We start from the raw sequence: 16,935 nt of genomic DNA on the forward strand, positions 1-16,935 counted from the left end.
GACCTAAAGGTAAGGAAACACACGTAGCCCTAGTCTGTACCCTGTTATGGTTCTACAGGCAGCTGGAAGCTCACTGTAGCTGTGGACAAAGGGAGCTCCGCACAACCTGCTGTCTCTGTGTGAAACTTACCTCAAAATAAAATTTGATATTCATAGGGTTTTTTTGCTGGTGAAAGGGTTGGAAGGCATGTCCTATGAGGAGCAGCTGAGGATGTTGGGTTTTTCTCCAAACCAGAGAAGGAGGCAACCTCATGGCTCTCTACAGCTTCCTGAAGAGGGCAAGTGGAGACAGAGGTGCTGAGCTCTTCTTCCTGGTACCCATGACAGGACACGTGGGAATGGTTCACAGCTGCACCAGGGGAGGTTCAGACTGGACATTAAGAAGCATTTCTTTATCAACAGGGTGGTCAAACCCTGGAACAGGCTTCCTGGAGAGATGGTCGATGCTCCAAGCCTGTCAGTGTTTAAGCGGCATTTGGACAACACCTCTAATAACATGCTTTAACTTATGGTCGGCCCTGAAGTGGTCAGGCAGTTAGATTAGAAGATCAGTCCCAGCTGAAATATTCTATTTAGTTCTGTCTTAATAATAAATCTGAGCTGTACACCTTATGTTCAGTTTTAGATCAGACAGGGTAAAAACCCTTCATCATAAATCCAGAAAATATATGAAAAAATACTGGTCCAGAATATCTATAGGGGTATATTCTTAAAACATGATATCAAAATTAAATCAAGGGCAGCTTGGAGATTATTCTACAGCATTACAACTTGATTCTGTAGCTGAACTCAATTGGACACTTAAAAATTCAGAATTAAGATTTCACATGTGATTCCTGAAGGATTCACATGCTATCAAAATTTCGTGTTGAAATGGCATTTTCCTTCATGTTCTTGTTTAGTGGAACTGAATTTTGCACTTGTGCCCTTAAAGAAATAAGGAAGAGTATATTCAGTTCAAGAATAATAGAAGAGTATAAGAAAGCCACAGCATAAAAATGTGGTTTTTTCCACTTTAAATGAAAGCCAGACAACATACAGTAATGACCTAATATAATACCCAAAATTATCACACTGACTTTCATACGTACTTGTAGTGTTCAAGTGCTTGCCAGCCCCATATTCTCTTTACTGACCATCTAGTAACGTTACTAGTTTCAATGAGATATCTATTTTAAAATGCTATTATCCAAAATTAAAGAAAAATATTACTCGGGGTGTGTGTGTGTGTGTTTTGGGAGTTTTTTGTTTGTCTAATTACAAAATACATAACTTCATAGCCTAGGTAAGGAACCCAAAACCAGCAGTGGCACCACTAGGAATGGGCTATGTACTACAAAATGTGAAAATGAAGTGAAAATTATTGTTGCATTTTATTTCATGACTTTTCTAAGAATTATTTTGTTTTTTAAGCCTAAGACATAATCCAGATACATAAAATAACAATGTACATTTAAATATTTAAATTCGTGTTAGTTCCGTGAGATTAAATTACTATGTTAAAAGAGAAAAGATGCAAGTATTATAGGAGGGAGCTCTGAAAAGGTCTTCAAGTACAATTGGCATCAAGGAATGCCTTAGCACTTCTGAATTAGCAGTCATTAATTTACTGAGCCAGGAGGAGTACACAACTGCATCAGGAAAGGCAAAAGTACCTACAGTATTTCACAGCCTGGAATTAAAGTATGACATTTTTCAGATGTCTACATCTTAGTCAAGTCTCCAAGAGCAAAAGAAAGATTTTTTTTATTTTTACCTGTGCTTCTCACAATCCAAGCAAGGACTTTATCAGTATGTTCTGTAAGAAAGGCACAGGTTATTTGCTTTAGAGAGAATTTAGAGATGAAAACCTGAAGATGGAAATCATCTTCCAGCCTTAAGTAGATGATTCTGCACCTTTTTCATCAACAAAACTTCTGGCTAAGTGAGAGATGATTTTTGATTCCATTCATTCATTCCATTCATTCAATTTCTGCTCTTTGATTTCCTGATTGTAATTTTTTTTCAGTGTACTGTTAAGAAAACGACTTCCATTTATAGGCACTTGATTTTTCTCTAGCAGTTGGACAAAAAACCTAGGCAATTCACCAGGGCAAGGGAGGCAGCGTCAAGAGAGGGACAGACTGCTAAGAGGAAGAGGTCGGTGCCCACTGCTACAGCCTACGTTGGTGTGGTGCCCCCAGCAGCCACCCTGCAGCGTTCAGACAGCTAGTGCCACGGGGTCTGAGCTTAACTGTTTTGCAAATTTAGCCCTGGAAACCTAATCTAGTAAATCAAAGAATGTTCCTTCTGTTGACTCTAGCAGAGTCAGTTCAGAAACTAAAAGTTCACGCACACGCTCATTTCCATTTGAAAAGTTCATTTTGCAGTGTTCAACCAAGACATCAAGTCAGCAGGAAACCCAGTTTCAAGGGAAAACTTGAACAAATAAATATCCCCACTGAAAAGAAAAAAAAAAAAAAAAAAGAGGAAAAAGAGAAAAAAGAAAAAAGTAGTTGTCAGAAGTTATTTAGACATTATAAAACAAAAGAAGAAATCTTTCCCAATTCTATTTCTTTTAGCATGTGTCCCTCAAGATACAACAACAGCATAAAAACGATGAGGATGAAAATATTAGACTATGGTAGCTCTCTTCTGATAAATTGTATATAATAATAGTTCTAAAATTTTACGATAAGATGCTTCCTTTAATACCATATGGGAAAAATCTAGGCAGCGAGAAGAATAAAACGGGTCAGTTGCATGATTTTTAACTTTTGTTTTAAGTCAGTCCAAAGCTGAACTTGAAAGCTGAACACTGCTTTCCATTAACTTTAATGGCAATTTCACCTAGTCATTTATCACCAGATTTTAACTGATGCCAAGGTTGTTTCTAAAAACAAAGAAGTACAATACGTAATTCATTAAGTGTATAAGGTATATCCATAGAGAAATCAACAATGCAGTTCTGTAAATTCTTCTGAAGGCATTGCAGCTTTTCTGTTTTATACTCTTCACAGACATTGTCCTTCAAAGGAACACAAAAATGTCTTCCATCAAATAAACCCAGTCTTTCTTGACAACTGTTTTTTTTAATACATTAGTGGTTAAATTATCACGACTTACAGAATTGTTCCAGATGAAGACCTATGCTTAAGGAAAATGGGAGTTTCCACATATTTTCTAAACATGAGTTTTGGCACATGAACAGCGAGGGTGCTACATGTTAATTAAACAACGAGCACACTTCAAAATCCTGCAAACCTCTGGAGTCCAGAAACAAAATTCATTAAATAGAATTTATGAGAAACTGGTCAAACCAGAACACACTTTCACAAGAAGGTGCCCAATTGCAGTCTTATTCATTTGTAGTATCATTGAAAAATTCCTTTGCTGTTGTACCAAAACACATGGTAGCATGTCTAAATGAATTACTTCGACAGATTATAGCCAGTTTAAATTTCTAAGGCCCTGCCAGAAGTTTTTGTTGCTTTATACTGCTGATAAGCGATATTCTGTGGCTATTTAGATTCAGTGAAGTAAAAAAAAAAAGGTAAAAAGGGACAGAGGAGAGAAGAAAATCTCTTTAAGTATATTAATGTTGCAGCATCTCTGTGTCTTCCTTTGCCTTCAAAAGAGAATAGACAGTATGACAGAATTTTTGTTTACCCACTGTTGAAACAAACAAAAAAAAGTGTACAGGCAGAAATTGTTAAGTTTTATATAGCTTCATCACATTAGTCATCCTGGATAATTGTGTCCTGAATGTTTGCTACGCTTCTCTTGTTAATTGTTCATACATTTGTTCTAGAAAATATCTGTAACCTTTCCTATATTGCTGTACTGATGCCTGAAGAAGCACCTGTGGATTTGAGAATGCTTTTTTATTCTCCTTAATTTTTTAATCTTGATCTCTGGTATCTGCAGTTAAGGCTGAGAGCTGTGCTCGCAGAGGTGGTGGGTTCTCTCAGGAACGAGATTGAAATCATCGTCACATTCAGCACAGGTTGCTAACTATACTAATGTTGCTTATCTGACTGTTCCTACGATCTGAATCATTGACATGAAATAAACAAATTGGTACAGGAACAGATTAGGCAAATAAAGAAATTGGCCTTACATCAGAAAAGGGGTCCTCAGAGGGAAACAAATGTTGTTTCTGGTATCATAAGAGTATGAAAAAAATTATATAGGTCTGTAATACATATGGATAGAATTCTGGGGAAGAAAAATAAGGATACATCTGCAAATGCAGTCATTTTGTAGAACATGATTAAATTTCTTTTTCTTTCACCAATGGATTAGACACAGGCAAGTTTAATACAATCACCAGCAACATCAGGCCTAATTGTAACTGTGATTACCTTATATTTTTATCCACTAGCCTATGTCAATTTCTTGCTTAATACCACAGTTGTGGCTTATCACGCATTGTGTCATCTGGAAACTGGTTGCAGACACTTACTCTAAAGAAGTTATTTCATTTTTAAACAGTGCTTCTGTTTTGTCAGCCTTCTGTAACACGAGATAACTGGCTTTATACGTGTCCCTACTTTCTACAGAGAGAAAGCAAAAGGTTGATTACCAGGTGACGATTCTATGACAGCTCTAACAAAATGTTAGATGAGCTTCAGTAAATAATTCTCCTGATCCAGATGAGAAATAAAAACCATCGAGGTACAAGCCTGAGTAAATGCATAGTAATAACAGGAAAACTGTTATTTCTTATCCCAGAACAGAGGTTGCTTTGTGACACATTTCCAGAAACTTACGAAATCTGTGCTTTTAGGTACACTGCGAAACCACAAATTTCAGAAAGACTCAACAGTTGCCATTGGCAAGCTCAAAACCTCGTATCTGTTGTAGCAACACACATGAAAATTTAATGCAACCACAAGAAAGATCGTTTCTCTCACATCCCCATCCTTCCTTAGAGCCTACTGGTTGTACGCAATGGTTGGGAAAACTGTGTATCTACAAAATATATTTTCATATGTAATTTTATTATAATTGACAAAAGCCAATTCATAGTGCCCCACTATTAGCAAATGTTATCATAGTTTATTTGGCAATATTCATTATCTAATTACCTATTGTACAGAGTCTGACAAATACTAGCTCCAACTGTGATCCTTCAAGATAATTTAAATCATAACAGTCTAATTTGTTGTCTAGAGCACATAGAAAACAAAAAAATCTCAAGTAAAAAAACTGAGGGTTTTTTTAGCTTATAAAAATCTGAAATCATTCTTAATGAAAAATTACACCTTCTAAAAAATTTATATTATCCACATTCCAACACTTTTTCTACTTTACATTTTTCGTTAAGTCTGTGAATTTAGGGGTCAGCCTTTTCTCTCTCAAAAAAAAGCAACCCAACTCTCAGAGAAGTACATTTACCTCACTAAACTTCGGCAACTTCTCATGAGAAAACAATCATTTACAATACAGTTTATTGGAAGCTCTCGTGGAGCAGTTATTGCTGGTTTTTTTGTACCTCAACACATGACTCCTCCATACAAATTATCAGTCAGTGAAAGAAAACCAGGCACGTTCTCCTTCACTTGTAATTCCCCTGTCTGCTCCTCAACAGAAGCGGCATGAATCACCTGAGGCTCGCGGGTTACAGATGGCCTCTCGGCACAGAAAGCACCACGGTCTGGACAGAGGTATCGGCAGCTAGTAGTTCCAAGTTTTAAATCTAAGCCTGCAATAAATCACAGTTTTATTTTCAGCTATTTTTCATAGAGCAATGTTTCACAAAAAAGCATTTAGGAAGGGTTTCAATGTGTTAGGCAGTGAGCTATGGTTCAGGTCTTGCGATTAATGGAATGAAAGCCAGATCGACCACAGCTTTGCAACAGCCAGATTTCCATCTGTGTTAAACCACTGGTGCAAGTTCCACACCTGTAGCCTGGGATCCTTTACCTGCCTTCGACAAACTGCTCCTTAGCACGTCCAGTTGATCTCTGCTTCTTCTTGAGTCTGTCTCTACTTTCTTGACCTTATCCTTCATTTACTTCATTTCCTTTTGGACATTTCTGTGGAGGATTATCTCAAGATTTTCTCATTTGTCACTTAATTGTTTTGAAATGATACTTAGAAACAACTCCATAAAGCAGAAAGCTGCATTATAATTGCCTAAATACTTTAAAAAAAAAAAAAAAAAAGATGCCTGTTGTGAGGAACTTGGAACTCACAAAATGGGATATATACACTGGAGCTATTACCACAAATACTGACAAAAAAAATTGCAGTCTTTCACTTCTTTCACCTAATGACCTGACCTTTACATTTAAGAAGGAAATCCAAGCACTCCACCAACCTAAATTTCAAAGCACAAGAATAAAAACCTGGAAGTATGCTGCTTTGCAAACCTAAATCACCAAATACCTTGAACACTTAGCATTTAAAAAAAAAAACCACAAAATAGACGAAAGCTTTTTGTTCCAGACTCTGAACTTTGAGGTCCTTTTCCACATCCAAACCTTTAATTGTCTTCCAATCAATACTTCTGTCACAAAGCAACTGTATGTACATACAGGATAAGAAGCAGAACAAAAGTTTGGAGCTGTTATAAAGAACAAGTGACAAAGAGAACCCCTGACAGACACAGTAATGAAAAAAGGAATAGTTTTATAGGATTGAATTTGCTGTGATTTCACGCTACTGTACAGTGGGGGATGCGGTATGAAAAAATGCTTGTTTCATAGCACACATCAACTGCCTGAAGTATATCAAATTACATCATAAGATGCTTTCTAGAAGGGCAGACAAAAAAGAAAAATTAAACTGGTCCTACAGCGAGGAGGAGCTGAGCTGACCCCATCCTAGCTCCCAAGCCTTCTGTGAAAGGTCCCTCTCCAGGACGACCATTCGCGTATCCTGACATTCCCTACGCAACGGAAGCGGCGAGCTTGGCTTTCTGGGTTAAAGCATCTGGTAAACAGGCATCTGACGTGGTGCCGTTAGTGCTCCTGGCAGGCCGCTACTCTCAGCAACTATTGCATCATTGCCTATAACATCGAAGTGCATTGTAAATTTTTAATATTTTTTTTCTCTCTGGGTGAGTTTTATTAATTTGAAGGTCCCACTCTCTGTTTTAAATCAGAGTATCTATGTTGGTGTTATGTTTATCTTTTACAATAGGCAACTGTTAGTAAAAACATGGTTTATAGCATGGCCATCTTTTTAGGAATCCAGATCCCAGGTCTTTCCGTGCAGTTGCATAGAAAATGAACATTCAAAAGATGAAACTTTATTTGAAAAACATTCCAATTTGCAGTCTTGCAAAACTAATAAAGTACCCATTGGTTATAATAGTCACAAGTTTTATGCATGCAAGGTAGCAATCAATTTCAATATCATCTTAAACTTGAGTGTTCCAGATGTTGCACAAAAAAGTTGAAGTTGTATAGATTTTTCCTTTAAAATAAATATAAAACAATCTACTGAAGTGAAGAAACAACGTTGCCTAACTTTAGTACATCTGTCTTAAGTACCTCGCATACAGTTCTTTAGTGAAGTATCTCATTCATTCTAGTCTGCTTTCCACATGACTGATGATTTATTTGGCCTTTGCAGAATGGACTGCAGAAACAGAACAATCATGTGTAAGGGCTAACAGATACATGTGCTTTTTAACTGATTTCTGGACACAGTAAAGAAAACATGAGCTCAGTGGATTTGAACAGATAGGTATAGATTTTTCTAACCTACGCATCATCTTATTTATAGAAATAGCTATACTTTTGGACCCAACCTCTGCTAACCTCTGAGGCGGCAGAGATAAGGACACTGGAAACTCTGGATTACAGATATGAAATTCTTAAATCCAAATCCAGAAGTAGTTTACAGTGAAAAAGACTGACAAGGGCAAGATTCTGATTCAGGTCCCAGCATTGATTTCTACTCATGAAACTCTTACATAAATTGGAATGAGTAATATAAAATGCATACACTAAGAGACTATGAATTTGAAAATATGTTGTTGAAACAATCCTGCTTTAGGCTGAGCACTTGAAAACAACCATTATAATTTGCATGCATTCAAATTATACGTGCCACACTTGACAAGTCAAATACAAGTAAGGGCAGTCACTCCCAATAAAGACTGCAAAACACAACTATATCCTCTTTCCATCAAGACTACAAGACATTTAGCAAAGAACTGGGGATGCTGACAACTCACTACAACTCTCCACGCTGCCGCCTTGGAGGAGACAGTTGTTGGCAACCAGACCACCTGGCGAGTCAGAAGAAGAAAGAACATGACACCAGACAAAGAGGGGTACATATTGATAAGCTTCTCGGTAACAATTTATATCTCTATTGCTAAGGAGGTTTGGTTTGTGTTAATTAGATAATTTGGACAGGGAATGTTAGCATCTTTGTAACTGGACTAACCACAATAAATTTTTGTTGTCTTATTAGCTTTGAAGATTTTAATTGGCCTAACAATACTCTTTGACTTCCTGTATAAGATGCACTCCCCATAACAACCTAAGTACAAAGATAAACGTTTTCATGGTTTTAAAAGATTATCAGTAAATATTTTCCTTTTCAAAAAAAAAAAAAAAAAATCATCACATCAGTTACCAAAGCAGGGTAGGCTTTTGTTTTGCCATCCGGAGGGACGGTCATGATACAAAAAAAGGGAAATACTGTTTCATGCATAGTTACTTTCATTGAGAATCAAAGTTTCTTGCGATTATTACTTAGTCAAAACTTATATTTCAAATCAGTTGGTTGCACCTTATGCTCATGAAAGACTTAAAACTTATTATAAATCATGATTTTATGTAGCTGAGAACCAGGAGAGGAGTAATTTTGTCTTTATCATACATAGAGGGCAAGGCAGAACCAGCGATTAAACTTAGAATTGCCTATTTTCTGGTCCATTGCCCTAATCACAAGATCTTCCTTCTATGTTCAATTTTGGATAATAAAGAAATGATATAATATGGATTTTTCAAGCTTCATCTCCAATGACTTGTCTGTAACCAGGGTACAATTTTATCGAGTTTATCTGTTAGGCAACATCCTTTATCTCAATTTGTTTTGAAGTTAATAGATCTTTTGTATGCACTGACTACTTCCCCCCCCACCCGGTATAGATTATTCAGAATATCATCAGCAATGATTAGACATTCATCCTTTTATGGTGTATTTCCTTTTTTTTTTAGCTTGGTAAGTCATCACAACCAAAACATTTCCAACAGGCATTCCTGCCTTTACAGATTAAAAATTGACTTTCTGTGGTGAACAATAGCATTAGGTCCAGAACCAAATTTGATTAACACTTTTGCCAATGAACTAATTAGATGTAATACTTGTAGAAAGTGGATCACAAATTTTTTTTTTTTAATACTTTGAGGCATTCACACTTGCATACACATAATCACTAAGTTTTGTGGATTTAATGTCCTCCTAGACCTTCACTTTCAAAAATCAGCTGTGTGTAGTAGTTAAAAAAATAAATCCGTGTGTAGTAAACCAAATATTTTTTGCCAAATGCTAATGAAGTACTGCCTGTAGTTGGCAAGATGTTATAGAAAAGCTACAGGATGATAATTCTAAGTTTGACTAATTCAGTTTTATTTGCATATAAAAAACAAGAATCATATAGTGTCAACAGATATGCTCCTTTCCCAAGTACCACAAACATTTGATGCAGAAAATTAATTTCTCCATAACTTTTTATTATTTATTCCAGTTCCCAAATCCCTCAAAATGTAGAGCCCAGCATCAACAGTGATCCCTATCAGGTATTGGGAGAAGCAGTGGAATTACAGGCAGCAAGCGTCACACTTGAAATCTCTGAGTGATTGCGTCAGCTTTTGAAATTCCTTTTCACATCACAAATTAGAAAGATTTCACACGTTTATGGGTATAACGTGAGAAATAAAACCCACTCTCCACCACAACTGCTTTCACAAGGAGTTTTATCTGTCTTATCAGCCCCTAGAGGTCTAACATGGTGCATCAGTCAAAAGCTTCGGACTATCAGAAACATAATTCAAGTAATCTTTCAAAGTGAAAACCAAAAGCACATTTGCAAGTCTGAAGATTACTTTTCTGTGACAGCATTCTTTGTGGAATATTAATTACTGTTAGCATAAGTATTGCAAAATGATTACTGTATAAAAGAATAAGTAAAATGCCTACATCAAGAACATATTTATTAAGTGACAGTTATTATTAATATACCCATTAATATTGTCCTTTTGAACTGCTCTGAGAAATCATGACCCAGACTATGATGAACACCATCTTTCTGTCTAGTTTTAATAACGTTTATATATTCAGTAGTAAGAAACATGTTGTCCTGTCAAGAAAATATTTTTTCATCAAAGTGTTCTCTTTTTACCGCTACAGGGGAGCTTTTTGTCCCTATTGGTCAAAATTTTCCAAGGTCTTGAATAATGACCACATGTCTAAAAATACTGGTAGAAGAACATCAGCAGCTAGGGTAAGCAGCAGAGACAGAGGGCAACCAGTCTTTCTCTCCATTCCTGAATGAGAGAGAAAACCAATATAAACGCATGGATACATGAACTTGATGATGCACTCAACCAACATCTAGAACTCCTCTTAATTTTTAATCTTTAAAATAAAAGAAATATAGCTGAATTAATAATATTGCTTAGACTGTCCTGAAATTTTAAATCTTGAGCGTAATAAACCATAGATTGAGTTGTTTTGGTTTTTTTTTTTAATACAAGACAGAAGGAAGAAAAAAATTAAATAGATTTGATCACACATACATTTATTCAACACATTACAATGACAGGAGGCTTGCTGACAATGAATCATTTTCTCAGTAATTTATATTCAGAAGCTTATTAATATAAGCATTGTTGATCAATTTTATCTGATGGATCTAATGTCCTGTGCTCAGGGTTCCTACTTGTATTGGAGATATGAGCTCTACTGTATTTGACTAACTCAGCATAGCAGATATATCCATCTAAAGCTTTTATCATAATTTAATAAAATTCTGAGTTTATTATTATTTAACTGCAAAAGAGAAAATTTATTTTAAACATTTGAAGTACTCTGTCACTAACCTGGAGAGAGTTGCCTTCTCTGATGTCAGGGCTGTACATACAAAACAAATCATATAGGAAAAATTAAGAACAATTGCTGTCTCTGATAGATCATTAATAAATAGCCCATCCATTTGCGTTCATTCCAATTGTTCTGTGGAAAGCATGCACAATTTTTTTTTTTCTGCAAAACTATCACTCCTTTTTTTTCCCCATTAAAAGTTATCTATTGATAGCTAGAGAGGAATAGTAACATAATGTCTCAATTCATCTTTGGAAATGTAACAAGGAAGTAAATATTAACTTCTTAGGTTATCATTGACAGGGGCCAATTTGAAGAACTCTGCAAACAGTTAAAAATCAATCTAATCACTTTTGAGCAATTAATTCTTTGAAGCTACATGCAAGTTAATGCCTTCGCTGTAACAGATGTCATTTATGCTTATGAAGTAATCCATCTTGCTCCAACATTATTTTGCCTGTGCTTCTAATATAAAGACTTGTATCAATATTTATCTTTAGGCTTGAGGGTTTTTCCTTACAGTTTAAGGTATGTGATTAAAGCTCCTCAGAATGACTAACCATCAGTTATTTATACAATATTTCAATTAAACTTTTTCTATGGTAAATTACAATTTATAGTTAGCTTGGAAACATATTCAGTAATGATGTGATCAACATCAGTTATACAGAGATAACAAAAACTGTTTATCAATGATAAGAAGGGCAGTTTTTAACTATGATCCTGTTGCAAGCCTTGGTGCTCCACTGTATCCTACCTTTTGAATGCTCTCATATTTTTATTTTGTTAAAGGAAAGGAACAGAAAAGCCCATATAAACTTGTGGCACTAAATTCTTGTTTACTGCTGCTGTATTGAGCTTAAGCTGAGGACAGAAAAATCCCACCGTGAGACCTTGTCTGAAAAGCAAGGAATGATTCAGGCAAAATTTGTAGAATCAGCCAAGGGTTCTGCTATTGTGAAAAATATCTTCAGTACCAAACCTGATGGAGCTTTCCTTTCTCTCTGTATGGCCTAAATGATTCGTCTTTGTTCATCTCATGTTCATCTTTGGTTGAGGTGTAGAAGACGAGAATTACATTCCTGTGCAAGCTGAAACCTCATGCTGATTATCAGTGCAGGTAAATTCAAGGGACTGTTTCTTAATTACACCTTATTTTCCTGAATTTGCTTCAGACTGGAAAAAAACACGTCAGTCAAAAAAAATTGAGAGCAGAACTAAGTATAACTAATGGAAAGATTTTCAAGTTACCTGAATTTTGCATCAGTTTGTTATGAGGCCGTGAATAATTTGCAGGTATTTTGAAACACATGTCATAAATTTAATTTCTTAATTTCTGCCAAGAAGTCCTCTAGAACAAGAAAATTCTTCATTACCTTTCCTGATAAGCAAGAAAAGCAAACCTTATACTGACAATTCAGAATTTCTATTTACTATATGACATTTTGAATTGTTATATGAGTCACTCAGGAAAGGATAACTTTGGTTTGGCTTAGTTTTCCCAGACAGGCAAGAAAAACAGAACCCCGTTATGTGTGATGTTGCACTTTTGTATATATTCATGGTTTCACATACCAAACTTAATTCACAATATCTTTCCCAAAGTGTTGGCAAATGCACATTTCATGTAGATCCTGCCATAATACAACCATACTCATTTTATGCCAAAATGAAACCGTACTGTAGAAAAGATGTATTTTGGAAGTCGGTTGTGCTCCTGAAATTTCATCTAGTCATGCATTTTTTCATCTATGATGGAGCGGATGAGAAGCTTCTGTAGTCTTTGATTGGGAAACTATTTTCTGTAAGTGATAGTTTTGCTTGAGTAGAAACAAGATAAGACTAGCACAATTGTTTCATTCAGAATACACCTGTGTTTTAAGAGCACATTCAAGATACACCAGAATACAATAGTACTCAATTTAACGTTTACTCTCATTTAGCTGTGTGTACAGATGACTTATAACATCCAACCCTCACCTTTCCCTTTCTCACTAAGAGCTGTTTTGAGCGCAACCTCCAACTAAGAAATTTGTGCACGTGATTTCCCAAAGTACTCTGGAACCAGTGCTGACCAAGAAAGACTGATAGCAATGAAGAGCCAAGGTGGTACCCGTGGAAAGGCACCACTGTGTTAGATCGGGAAATGTCTTCAACCTTTGTGAATACATTTCACAACATTGGTCAATATGAAATCATATTTTCATGTCCTTTTTACTTTGTAAAACTAAATCATCTCTGCCTAGTGTTGTTATCAATTTTATTATTAAAGTAAATAATCTTTTTTTGGTCTTTTTCTGCCATCCCCTTTAATTCCTTTTTTTTTCAAGTTAGCAGAGTAGCCTGAATGGAGCCACAAGGTGAGTTTACAGAATAAGATGTACCTTTTCACTCTCACTTTCACCACGTTGTATTGAGCAAATATCCTCATTAAATTATCATCAATGCTGGCAATGTCTTTCTCTTAAGTGATCACAATTAATTTAATACCCACCAATGTGCCTACATAATTCAAAGGTTTTCAAGAAAAAAAAAAGTCATTTTCCAGAACCTACTTTAAAGGCATTATCTAGACCCAAGGAGTAGAAAATTGACTTTCTACAGCTTTAACATAATGTACAAATAGATCTATGTTGGGAATACCATATTTTCAGTGACATCAGAGCAAATACTGCCAACCCAGGCACCAGTCCCAGCTCATTCATAGGACCAGTCTGCTACTGGATCAAATGTCTGTAAATGCAACTGATCTCCAAGTGAAAATCCAGCCCTGAACAGTTTCAATACAGTGAGTCCAGGCCTATCCCTGCTATGCTGCTAGAAGAGACTTGTAATAAGCCATATAAACTGGATGCAACAAACTGTTCTGAGGAATCCCTTATATTTGCAAGAAAACAAAGTGTGAATTATTTCTAATCTCTGGAATTTAACAGCCCACTTCGAAAGAGGATATAAGAAATAAAACCAGTAAACACATATCCTGTGGGATTTATTTTTTTTTTTAATAAGAAAAGGAGGAAGAAAAAATCCATGTACCCATGTAAACCCATATCAATTTTTTATTTTACTTTATCTCAGTAAAATGAGTTTCATCAAAAGAAGAAATAACAGGGACAAATGGAAAACCCCAGACCTGCACAAATGAGACAGGTGGAAAAATCCATAGTGTTGTAAATTAACAAAAATATTCTCATCTTGAGAATTAGCAGCTGCATTTAGGAGGACATAGGTGCTTGCTTTTTCAGTGGTGGAACTGTTTTATGTTATTGCAGACTGAATAGGGAACTACTTTCTCAAAGTGCAGCCTAGAGGCGCCCTGCATCCCCTTGCACAGCCCAGGTGACTTTAAGGGGCAATATCACACGGATCCTGACCTAGAGCAGCCTCCAAGAGCTCTCTACTGGTTTCTGGTATTTTGTACTCATATACACTGTCTATGTCCCCAGGTGCAATTTTAAAGTATTTTCTGCAAGAAGAGATTTTCTTTTAAGATATTATCACAGTTAAACTGAGAGGAATTGCTTTTATTAATAGAACCATAGTATTATTGGGTTTCATGAGGCCTCACATCTGTAGGTTAGCATTCCTCCTTGTTGAAGTTACAAGTTCAGTTCTGCTTGGCCTAGAGTTTAATGGTAGGACCTTGCCACCATTTTGAAATCTTTTTTCTCATTCATGTCCTTAGCTCAAAAATTCAAAACACAACTAACGTGCCTTTCAAAAAAGTGAATTATTGCTATATAGCAGATGTCTAAATGAGGGAAAAGCTATATCATTTGAGGTATTGACAAGCCATTTCATCTTATGCTTTGCAACCAATGAGTATATTATTTTTATTATATATACATTTCCCAGTATTATATTTGTCTACCCATATACATGTAAAATATTGCCAAAAAATCTGCACACATTTGTCTCCCATCAATAAAGAACAAAATATTTTTACCAGAAGCTTCAAGACAGGAAGATGCAGCATTCCAGCCAAAGCTTTCTGATGAGCAAACAGCCCAGTCCTCAATTCACTCTTCCCTTAACAAGAACATCCCTCCTTTCTCACCATCCCAAATAGACTGAATTTGCCTGTTGTGTCTCTAACAAAAGGTAGCGCAGAAGTAACACTCAAACAAGCACTGGCTTTTTTTCCAGCCCATCCTTGCAACAGGAGCTGGTAGCAGTCTTACTGTACTGCTGAGGGTTAAAAGCAGCTTGACATATCAGATTATTTCAGAGAACAACAACAGAAATCTTAGAAATCAGAAACACAAGTCCTACAAGATCTCTTTGGTAACAATCCCTTTACAATGATCCCTTGTATGTTAACTGCTGCATTTTTTTTTTCTTAACTCAAATGTCCATTTTCCTTTCTACCTTCTATTATTAAAATAGTTTCAAAATATTCAGTTTCTAAATTTTAATTTCTTATTCACTAAGGTTTGTCACTTTTCCTAGTAGAAATACAGAGCTAAAATTTCAACCATTTCAGAAGGACCTTTCCAACATTGAGTTTGCTGAAAAGATTGAGAATGGAGTTTCTGGAATAAAAATTGTTTTACTTAGGCCAGCAAACAGATTGGCACAAGCTGAAGTCTTAGAATAGTGCTGCAGACTCACCAAGTGTTACTGATATCAGTAAAAATAGTAAAAGCTACTTCCCTGTGGTAGGTTTTAGTTCCTTCTCCTCTGCCTCTACTCTTATAATTTCATTATAACTTATGTGAATTCTTAATTTATGTCAACAGTATGCTTAAAATTTTAATACTTCATAAATTAAATTGTTACCTAAAGAAAAATATGGAAATATTCTCACTATGATAGGAGTTGGGTTTTTAAAGAGTAGTTATTGTGATGCTTTCTACTTTTATTTTCTTTAATCAATCACAAAACAACCCATAGTACACCTTCCTATGAACCAGAAACAATGGTTCATTTGCTTGGGGATTAAAAATTATATGGCTTCTCCTGAGGATGAGCAGGCATGAGTGTATTGTATCAAAGATTCAGTTACTGCTGTCATCAACATTCATGAACTAGAAGTCATGTTTCAGCTGTCAAGTCCTACAACTCCTATACTTTTTTCCAGGACACACAATTTGGAATATTTTTACAAGTAGCATAATTAATCAAAAATCTCTAGCTCTAAGTCATTTTTTAACAACACATTAGAAGTGTCATGCAGTTTCCTAAGTGACAAATCTAAATGCTACAAACATACCAAGTGCGAAAAAACGTTATCTGAAATGCCAGCTTACGCACACAGGTGTTTGACCTCATTTATATTCTTCTCCCATGTAATAAAGATAAAGCACATCTGGCAGTTGATATTTTGTGTTTGAAAGTCTTGCTGAGCCTTGTCACAGCCAAGTGTGTCCAATTTTCTTTCCTTGCATGAACCATGTAGTAACTTTGTGCATCAAAACTTATAACAATTTTTTGAGCTCATGAATGTTTATCTTCTTTCAACCACTGCTGTGTTTGAAATACAAATGCTTTACACAGCACAGGTAGACAGCTGTTTGAAAGTTATTGCCAACACTGTAAGGAAGCACCTTTTCCTTTTCAAACTACAAACTAAAATGTTTAGTTTTTCCTCCTATGTAACCACAGAAGCCACCTGAAACAGGCAAATATCTCCTAGTGACATCCGTAACTGCATTCCCACAGAACATGGATTGTGTTTCTCCGTCCCATTCCAGCCAACCTGAAAGCACCTTCCAACCCATCTGGAAGGTAAAAACAGGAATTCTCTGAGACAGAACAAGCATTTTAAGTTGAGAAAAATCCTTTCAGCACTGATCCCAGCAGGAATGACAACTCCAAGAGCAAATGCAATCCTCTTCCACGTCAAACCCACCCCATGCTTACGGAGCTCCCTGGGCAACAGCAATG

This window comes from Grus americana, chromosome 4 (genome assembly GCF_028858705.1).
Source record: "Grus americana isolate bGruAme1 chromosome 4, bGruAme1.mat, whole genome shotgun sequence".
Classification (NCBI taxonomy): domain Eukaryota; kingdom Metazoa; phylum Chordata; class Aves; order Gruiformes; family Gruidae; genus Grus; species Grus americana.